This window comes from Geospiza fortis, unplaced genomic scaffold, assembly GCF_000277835.1.
Source record: "Geospiza fortis unplaced genomic scaffold, GeoFor_1.0 scaffold524, whole genome shotgun sequence".
In the NCBI taxonomy this organism is placed as follows: domain Eukaryota; kingdom Metazoa; phylum Chordata; class Aves; order Passeriformes; family Thraupidae; genus Geospiza; species Geospiza fortis.
Window position 1 is genome coordinate 965,839 of NW_005054437.1, and position 10,658 is coordinate 976,496.

Genomic DNA, 10,658 nt, shown 5'->3' on the forward strand with positions numbered 1-10,658 from the left:
TAGGGGGTCCTCCCTCGCCGCGGGGCCCGGGTACCCCGGAGCGCGACTCCGCCGCGGGGAGGGCGTACGGTCCGGAGGGGAACGGGGGAGGGCTTCTCCCTTAAAAACAAGTTCAAACTCCTGAGCACTGCCGGAGTTAACCAAGCATGAGGGGAGCACACGCCCTTCATCACACCCTGCCTTCGCCTTTCGGCACGCTGTAATGGTTACTTCTAACAGTTCACCCTTTCTTCCCGAGGCTGTGTCTGCCCCCACCGCCCCCTCGCCCCTGCCTGCCTCTGTTGGCGACAGCCTCGGGGGGTGACCGGTGCGTGCGGGCCGGGTACCCAGCGGGCTCAGCCCGGGGGGCCGCCCCTGTCGAGGCTGTGCACACCTTCCCCCCTCCCCCTCATTCGGCCGCGGGCCCTCACTCCGCAGCCCGGAGCCCAGAGCCCTGCCTACTGCAGGGAAGCACTTCCTGCTACCTCTTGCCCAGCAATGATTTACAGGACAAACAACAGTTCTGGGAAAGGCAGCAGTTTCAGCTCGCCCTAAAAGACGTAAAAAGCAAAACAACACTCACACGAAATAAACCCTCCCACGAGACGAAATAAACCCTCCCAGCCAGCATTTTGACAGTGCTTTGGTGACAATGCTGTCACAGCCATGCAGCAGCAGCACTTTGCGGCGTCCCCATGGCCTGAGGGCAGGTTAAAGCCGCGGCATCCTCAGGCAGCCCCGAGGGGTCGGGGCGCACGCCCTGCTCCGAATCCCAGCCCCGCGCTGCCCGGGAAAGGCGGACAGAGCGGGTCTGGTGCTGGCTGCAGGTGGTGCAGGATTGGGATGCTGGAGAGTGCAGATGGGGAGGAGGACCAGGACGTGGGGACTGACTGGGCTGATTTATGCCTTTCCGATTCCACACCCCAACTTGGCACCTCTGAAATGCTGCACCCCCCCGCTGGACGCAGCAGCTGGGGCGGACCGAGAGGGCGTCACTCCCTGGCTTTCTGATCTCTGTATGATACACTTCCACGGAGGGGGGAGGGAGCCGAGAGAACGAGGTGAATAAGGGTGAATAAGGCTCAAGGTTTGCCCACATCGTCTTCCCCCGTCACAGAGCTCCTCTCTGCCGGCCCCCCCCCTTTTCCCCCAACCTCTCCCCCCGCTGTCACGGCCGCCAAACGCTCCTGGCTGTAAAAGTTACATTGATTACCCCCAGCTCCATGATCGCTTAATCAGAACGGGATTATTTTACACGCCCGCATCAGTGGCCGCTGACTCAATACGATTTTCCCCCCCTTTGAAAAGAAAAATAGCTTTTCCCTTTCCTTATGAAAGCCAACAATACCCGGAGTGAGGCAGCTGGATCCTCCAGGATTTATGGGCTTTTCTCTCGCTTTCATGAAAGCAGGTGCCTTTGGGACCTCCATTGTCCCAGCCCGCAACCAATAATAGGACTTTTTGCAATGAAAGATCCCTGCTCCGAGCTCCCAAATACCTCGGCCGGAGGAGCCACGAGGTGTGCCCAGCCTGGCCCAGGGGGAAAGCTCTCACCGCGGGGACGGTTTAGGCACGGGGGGGGTGCGGGAAGGTGTGCGGCCGCCCCCGCGCCCTGCCCCACCCAGCCGGCCGGCCCTCCGCGCCCCGGCACAAAGCACACTGCCCCTATTCTTTCGGCCTTTGTAGCCATATGGCAAATCCATGTAGACACAGCCAACATCCATTTATTCAGGCACATAATGTCCCGCAACAGGGAACAATTGGAACTTTGTTTGCTTCTATTATTGATGCGAATGGGCGACAGAGAGAGAGGGAGAGGAAAAAAAAATCATTTAACTATAAGAGATATCCAGCTAATTATGAACCATATGTGCCTATAGTTTCAAAGCAATCCAATGAAGTTCATTTTAAATCTAGACTACTTTATTAGTACGGAAGACAGATGTCTCAACAGTACATGCATCAGGGGAAACCATGTAAAGAAGTTCTTGAAATATTTAACTAGGACTCATTCATTGTCAGAGGGGCTTTAAAGTGCCCTTTATCATGAGAATGCATAGGCAGAAGCGGAGGGAGGCTGCTGGTTGTTACCGCCAACCCACTTACCCCTTAGCGCTAAATCCCAAATTCCACTTTGGATTTGACGACAGGAATATTTTTGGAAAGGATTCAAAATATCAGGGGTCTTGAAGGACCGAGCTTGCTGCTCATTACAGCTACAAAAAGTCAGGTCATTATTTGAGCTGCCTTAATCCCAGACTGAAACCAGCTACGCAATTAGAGGAATAATCTACTCCAAAATCACCACCGCTCCCTCTCCCAAGGAGCACTTGGAGCACGACTACTGCAGTTCCTCCCCTGCCCCAAGAAAGACCAAGACAGGAGCCTTAACAATACAGGACCTCCAGAAATTTTACATACAAGTATCTCTCGATGTGAATCTGTGGTGGGTACCTAAAGGAAAAGGGTGCTGAAGGAAGACTGGAAGGGAAGCTTGGTGGGAGGAGGTTTTGCAGATTTTTTTTTTTTTTAGGAATGCAATTATCAGCAAACAATCTTGGCAAAAAGGTATCTTTATGAGCTCAGCAACATCTACCAGTAATTAAGCCACTTCAGTTAGATGAATGCAACATATGGTTGACACTGGGAATCATTCTCCTTCCTAGCCACAACTTTGCTTTCTGGGCCAAAACTTGTTCTATTATCACTTAAAATAAACAAAACACTGCTTTCCACTTCTTCAGCAAATATTTGTTGCTAATGAGCAGGAGGCATACGTAACAGGATGGGGGGGGGAAAAACCCATCATTTTTAAAGAATAATTTCTTATGTTTTGATACAGAAATAAAAAATTCATTTGCAATGAGTTGTGATTGCTTGGTAGGATGGCTGCACAGGGAGATTCGTGTGAAGGATCCACAAAGAGAGATGTAAAATGGATTGACCATTTTAAAGCAAAGAAAAAGATATGAAGAGTGATAGCATATATACACACACAAGAAGTAACTAACCAGGGAGTGTAAAATAATTCATCAGGGAACAAGATATTTTTAAGCCACATTGTCACCTATTGCTACAGGATAAAATTAAAATGGTTTTCCAATGTCTTCCCCTCCTGTACCTGCTCAGAAATGTTACTCTTGACAATTATTTTTGGAACAGGGCAAGACAAAACACAGACCAAAAGTCTTTACTTAAGACAAAAGGATGGGATTATATCTGACAGAGGATGAGAAGAATCAAGTATCTAATACTGAAGACCACACAATTCCCAAATTCCCAATGGAAAGTTCGTTATGCTTTGGTTTATTCCGTTGTTTGTTTAAACCAAGGGGGATTTTTAGCCATGTGTTTCCAAGAAACCTTGGTTGGAACAGTTTTTTGGGGAAAAGAGAAAATAAAAGATGCCAAAACAGTTAGATGAGCTGTATAGGACATAAAAGACCTGAAACAGGCCCTGCTGAGACAAAAAAGAACTCAAACTCTTTAAGCACAGAACAAACTAAATTTCAGACCCACTTTCCGCAATCCATGTGGCCAAGTCTCTGCTCCAGGAAAACCAGTGGCCTCATATCTACACCTGTGGTGTCATGTGGGCCCCAGTCTACAGGATGGGGATGCAGGGAAAGGGAATATAACGATGAGGAGGCAGTGCCAGAAAACACCCAGGATGGGAATAACAAGGCATGGGTGGAGTAGAAGCATGGCTGGGGTCCGCTGGAAGAGGTTGGGCAGAGGACACAAAATTCTACTGGTGTGCACCCAGGGAGGGAGAGAAGGGAACAGGCCACAACATTTATACCCTGTACACTCCTTCAGAGGCTGCCTGGCCCCAGCACATCTCTGCTGTCAGCAAACACCCATGAAACTCATCCAGTAACATCTTATCCTTTCCCTAAATCATTTGGTGCTATCAGTAATCTCCTCTTTTCTGTCCCTATGTCCGAGGTCAGTGTGGGAGCTAAAATTGCCCCAGACCTGCTGAGAAATCAGTAGGTTTCATTCACATCATCAAGGACTACTCACTCTCCCCTGCCCAATTTGCTTTAGCCTGCTTGATAGTCCCTGTCACACACATTACACCTGTATTACACAGAGAAGGAGGACTGGGGAAAAAACCCTCAAGTTTTTGAGGCGCCCAAGCAGTCTGTACAATTTCAGCCCAGATCTTTATCTTTTGCTCCCGGTGCATTTTCACAGCCATACACACCATTTCTTCCCCCAGGACACACAGTACCCAATTCACCCAGTGCTTTACCTTACAGAATGAATCTGGGCCATGCAGCAAAGGCGAAACTTCTGCATAAACTCCTTTTGCCAGAGAAAGCAAAGGAAGGAGCTAGAGGATGCTTTCATGTTTAATCCAGTGCCAACACTTGAATGCAGGCTTTTATTCTTCAGAGCACAGTTGGCTCCTCCTGACCTGTTCCTGCAGCAGAGGCTTTGTGCAGTTCAGGGCCAGGTGCTTCAAGTTTTCCTAAGCAGCCACTAATTGTGCCCAGGTTTGTTGGGCAGCTGATAGGAGCTGCTGGGGTCTGACCTGTGAGAGTGCTGAGCATCCACAGTTGCAGCCAGGTCACAGTGCCTGGCTCTGCATGTGGTTTTGGCCAGACAAGGCTCATGGTTTGAAAAGGAACAGCCATGGACCAGCCTTGGACCAGCACTACAAATTAATTATTAGCTCCCATCTCTTTTTATTTGTCTCCCCATCGTTAAGCGGGGATAATAACACTCATCACTTATATTTTGATCCATTAATGTTTGGAAAGTGCTGGGTTACTACCATGAGCAGCAGTGTATAAATCTGGTAGGGACATTAATAATGTCTTTGAGCAGGGTTTGAATAGTGCCCAGTTAATAAGACATAGCACCATCCATTGAACATGGAGAAAAACAAAATTGAGCAACTGCTCATTAAAGCGAGCACCGTTCTCTCTGTGCACTCAATGCGATCATTTAATTAAAATATTTTATCTTCATGCACAGACACAAGGGGGCAGAGCCAAGGCCACGTCTTTCCTCATCCTCGCCTGCTCCACATCAATCACATCACAGTATTTCTTGGATGTAACCTACAATAAGAACCTAAAAATCATTCAGTATTTTTTTCCAAGCCCCTGCACCAACAGAAATCACTGCCTGAGCTTTGAGAAGTCTTTTCACCTTGCCACATCTATTTTTCCCTGCTTGTCACCCCTCAGTCCCACCCTCACCCTGCTGACCACTTGCTGGATCCCTGCAGGTGCAGCCACTCAGCCCCAGCCTGTGATCTCCACCATCCTCGACACCACAGCAAAGCTAGGAAATCACCTCTGTGCCTGGTTATGAGGTGGGGGGAAGGAGGAGAGTTATTCAGAGCTGGAAGGTGCTTTGTTTGGGATTGGTTTTGAGTGGCTCTGCATTAGAGGAACATGAGCACACAGCTCCTCTTGCACGCTGTTCTCTGCAGGGGCTGGTGGCAATAAATGTGCAAACCAGCCACCTCAAAAACCAACAAATGAAACCAAAAACACCTTTCCCCAAGAATACATCCACACCACGGCATGTGCTTCTACATGGAAGTTCTGAGGGAAAGTCCCTGTTTGGCTCACATCAAGCAGCCTTAGACTTACTGGAAGCTGAGGTTTAGAGCAATTTATTCTGGAAAACAATGAGCACGAATTAAGTTGTTTTCATACATTTGGTAATTGGTTTAGCAAAGCCAGCTTTTCTTAGGACCTTCAGTCAAAATGTTTTCAAACACGAGTTGAGTTAAAATCACTTCAGTTTTGCCGGTGCAGTACAACATTCCATCAGCTGACTGGTGATCCCAAAAGCTTTGGATTTTTTTGTTTGTTTTTAGTTTTGTTTTTTGCTCACCCAGATGAGTGAGCAGGACTGGGAATACTGGCCCCGGGTTCTCTATTTTATTCTGCACATCAGGAAGCAAAACCTGTTTCTTTTTCCGGCTGACTGAGACTCCAGACACATATCCCTTCAAAGGAGGAAGCCCAACTTTTATGCCAAGAGCAAACTTTTAGGAGCTGCTATGACCATGCTTTTCTGGCTGGAGGGCTGTAGGAGAGGATGCAGTGGTACCCACGCCTCTGCCTTGCTGGACTCTCACCCCTCCTCTCCAAAACATTCAGGGTGTCCACAGCACCCCTTGCAGCACGAACCCAGGGAATGCAGCTTACAGGGGAGCACACATTTAATTGGAATCGAGATGGCAAAAGGCACCTGCCTGACACAAAATCCGCCCCCCGAATGGGCCAAATTGCACATTCCCCCTCCAGCGCCCAGTCCATGCGTGGTGGGGCAGGGCAGGGGAAGAAAAGGGGGACACCCGGCACAGCACAACTGCTGGGCTGGGCGCTACCCGGAGAAAGGGCAGGCACAGCCTGTCTGCTGCGTAAATAAAATAAAAGCAGCCGTCCGTGTTTGCTCTCGGGTGTGCAGCACAGCCCCGAGCAGCAGCAGTCACCTCTGCGGGGGGATACAACAGGAGATTTGGGGATCATTTCCATAACAATCGCTGTTAGCAAACACCCATAAAACACAGCGGGCAAAGACACCTTAGCAGAAGGAGTTAGCTGCACATTAAAAGACGTGCTTGTTGGTTTGGCTTTTGTGCCTGTCTGCAGGATTTCGAGGACTCGAAATAGTCTCTTTGAAATATTCTCTTTAACCGCACTAGATTAAAAATAATAATCCCGGTTGCATTTAACAGCTATTAACAAACAGAGAGAAAATACAGAATTTATATATAAAGCCTGATCAAAGTTCGCTGAACTATTCTGTCAGACGAAGGACAGTGGGGAGGGGGGGTGGAAGGGGAGGAAAAGAAAAGGAATAAAACTTCCCCAATTATCATATTTCCCTGAAATTCAGCTATGCAGAACTGGAATAATTACAGACTTAGCAGAAATATTGCAAAATGTCGGCACGGAAGGGGCTTTTTCTTGACCCTGCAGACTATAATGGGAGATAAAGAGATTGACCATTTTGGGAGGAGGATGCCTTCATTTCTTGACGTGACTGTAGATTATTTCGGCTTCAGGAGACAAGAATGTCCCTTTAACATCTGACCTGGCCTTTATTTAAGAGCAGCACTTCACGGTTCAGGAAAGACAGACAATTTTCTAATTCCCAGCTCTGCTGGAGGCTGAGGCAGCAACTTCCAGACAGGACACCTGCTAACACTAGAGAAATGGCATTATTATGTCTACAAGTTTACAAATCTGAGGATCAAAAAGCCTTTGCTTCTGCTGCTACTCCACAGGCCAAGGACGACGACTTCTTCAAAACAGAGTTTCACAGAGTTTTTTTCTTCCCCCCTCCAAGAAATGGTTTCTTTTCACTTTGAGCAGATCGGTTTCCACGTGAAAAAGTCAATAGTCAAAGAGTTTCCTAAGTTTCATTGGTGTGTAGCAGAAAGGGGATTAGACCTGGGGCCTTTTTACTGGCAAGCCTTTAAGCAAATAAATGTTCTTGAATTCTTAGAGAAACAAACCTAACTTAAACAAAAATCCAGAATATATGGGATTTGCCCCTCCCCAACACAAATTTAAGAGAGAGAGAGAAGAGAGAGAGAAATAAATAGTTACTAAAGATTTAAGAGATACTAGGGTTAAATCTTTTTCTACTGTAATTTTGCTTTTATTTTTGCTAGTTAACCCAAAGAGAATTCCTGCTTCCATATATTCACAATAAGCTATTAATAGTAAATAGTGTAATGCAATATCAGAACCATTAGCGTAATGCAATATAATAAACAAATATTAGAATAATGCAATAACTCATCTTTAACAGATCAATTGTGATTTCCCAGCACTGAGAGAGGCAAAAAGCAGATGGCATGCGCATTCCCCACCTTCCTTCAGAACCCTACCTGGTAGGCAAAGGCACTGCTTAATTCCTTCACACATAAAACTCGTAAAGCTGAACCTGTTGTTTTTCTCCTGGGGCACAATCAGTCAGAGATTATAATGATTTTTTTAAAGGGTGTTTTTCTTACGTCCAAAAATCAGAATAGATGGGTCATTAAAAAAAAAATCAAAGTGTGTTTATGTATATAAATATATACACATAAATAAATAAATAAATAAATAAATTATAAATATATAAAAAAATTTGTACTGACAGCCAACTGCTGCTGCAGGGCTGCTCCCCCAGCCTTCAGACATGGGTCCAGGTGTCTGTGCCAGCCATTTGCTAGCCATGGATGGATAACACCTGGACCAGTGTTTGCAGGCTGTCTTTAATTAAGCCAGAAATCTAGGGAGAACTCAAGCAATGCAGTTGATTAACATGATCCAACATCAGTGAGTAAACGTCAGCACCTTGCTGTAACAAAACAAATAATTTGGGAAAAATCAAGTGTAGGTTTGTGACTGCACAGAAAATTATAAACTGTCTGTTAAGTTTGCCTCTCTGCACCATTAAATAGTTTTAAAACTTTTCAGACATTAATTTCCTTTTCCTGCCACGTACCTTTGTGAGCCCAGATTGCAATGCTCACCTGCCAAGCTCTGTGAAGGTGCCACCTCTGATTTCACTGTGAGCCATCCTACAGCTCTGCACACCCCCAGCCTTGGTCCATCTGGAAATCCTTGTGGTGCCTTAAACCACATCCAACCCCACCGGCAACTGGGGCAGATCCTTGGGCCTTTCCTACTGCTGAGGGATTTGCTGCAGAGCACAATTCCAAACCCAGTGCCGCCCAAAATGCAGAAGTGCCTTAAAATTCTTGTCTGGCCAACCTGCCTTGTGAACAAGGCTCCTTCTTGCTGAAAATTCAGGAGCCAAACCCACCCCTACTCCAAGGGCAAAATCACCCTGGAGAAGAAGAGCAGCATTTCCCCCAGGTTACATGTACCCATAAAATTCCCACAAAAGGGAATGGCCCAGGCCCGGGGCTTACCCCGCAGCCGGCTGCGTGAGAAGGACTCTGGGTTTCATCTTGCAAACTCTGTGTAGCTGTCTTTAAGGTGAGGAAAAAACCCACTTTTGCTCTTTTAGCACTCTTTTCCTTGTTGAGAGCAAGCATTTCAGCGCGACCGTTTTTAAGGAATTTCAAAGGTCACAGACCCCATCTGAGGACAAGATCATCCTACTAAAACTGAGTGACACGCCCGAAGAAGAGGGCACACCTCTCCCAGCATCTCTTGCCCACCTGTTTTGGTGGCTCTCCCGTCCCCACCACACGTTTGGAGGGAGCCGGGTTCCCCCAGGGTGTTTTACTGGCTGTGGTGCCGGCGGCTGCCCTCCTGCACCCTGCAGTCCCCATCCCCACAGACTCAGACCTGTGCTGGCACCCACTCCCCACCTCCCAGCAAGACCAACGCTTGCCTTTTCGAAAGAAAGTTTGAGAAAGAGAGAAAACATTTATTTCCACGGCAAATTCAGCCTTATAACCCCACCGATGGCAAGATGCTTAGGAAAGAGAAGAGTTTTCCTTTTTCCTGGGAGGAAAGCGGCGGGGAAGGAGGAGAGCTTTAAAGGGAGGGAGGGACGAGGCCGAGCTCATGCACGGATTTTAATCTGATCACTTCCCTGTCAAGCTAATCCCTGCCTGACTCAGATCGGACTTTTAGAAACGTGCCTAGAAACCAAAAAGCAAACCTCATTTGAATGAAGCACACACTCCGCAGCCCCCATCTGCAAAGGGCTGCAATAAAATGCAAAAAAAAAAAAAAAAAAAAAAAAAAAAAAAAAAAAAAAAAAAAAAAAGAAAAAAAAAGAAAAAAAAGGAGGGGGAGAGAAAATTAGCATTTTCCGCGGCCATCTGGCATGAGGAGCAGGCGATGGGGAACAAAAGGAGATTTAGGCAAAGGGGAGAGGCGAGTGTGCCATGGCATTGACCTGCAAATGAGCCTTTGTGAGCGAATTAAAGCTTCCCGGACCCCCCGGGACACCCCAAAACAGGCACCATTACAAACCATCCGGACAAAAACCCACTCATCAAAATTGTCTGCGTTTGAAGGGAGGGGGGAGAGGCCATTTAAATCTGCACCTTCCCTGCCCCCACCCGCAGTAATAGGCTGTTAATAGGGGCTCGGCGGGGGGAGTCACCCCTGCACCCCCGACCCTACACCCCGCTCTGATGATATAACGGGGGGGACACCTTAGAAACGTGGCTCCTCCATACAACGCACCCGACACGTTATTTACAGCCCTAATTCTCAACAATAGGGAAGAAATAAAATAAAAAAAAGAAAAAAAAGAGGGAGGGTCATTTGGTGATATATCAGCTTGCAGATGCGGTTTATTTAATTCGAGGGGAGGGGGATATAAGGTTGTTCCAAAGTAGATTTCTAAAGCAATTATTAATATATATTTTTAATGGAGATGATAAAGAGAAAAGGGATAATCAGGGATGCCAAAAGAAATGGAAAACTGTGCGGGTTAGAGTTTTTGTCTCCTACCCCCCCTTCTCCCATGACTCTTGCCTTTAAACTGGGAAACCTTGAGGATTTGGAAGTGAAAGCAAAGATTTTGGCCTGGGGTAGATACATGAAAAGGGAAGACGGGGGGGAAGCCATCTCCCCCCATCCCCTCTCCAGAAAGGGAATAAGGACTAAAGTCGGGGGCCAGCTGGGGGAATCTTGTAAATGAAACGTGTTTCTTTTATGGTGCTCCCCCCCGGGGGACAGCCCCATTATAACCCACCAGCTATATAGACTCAGCTGCCGCCTCCC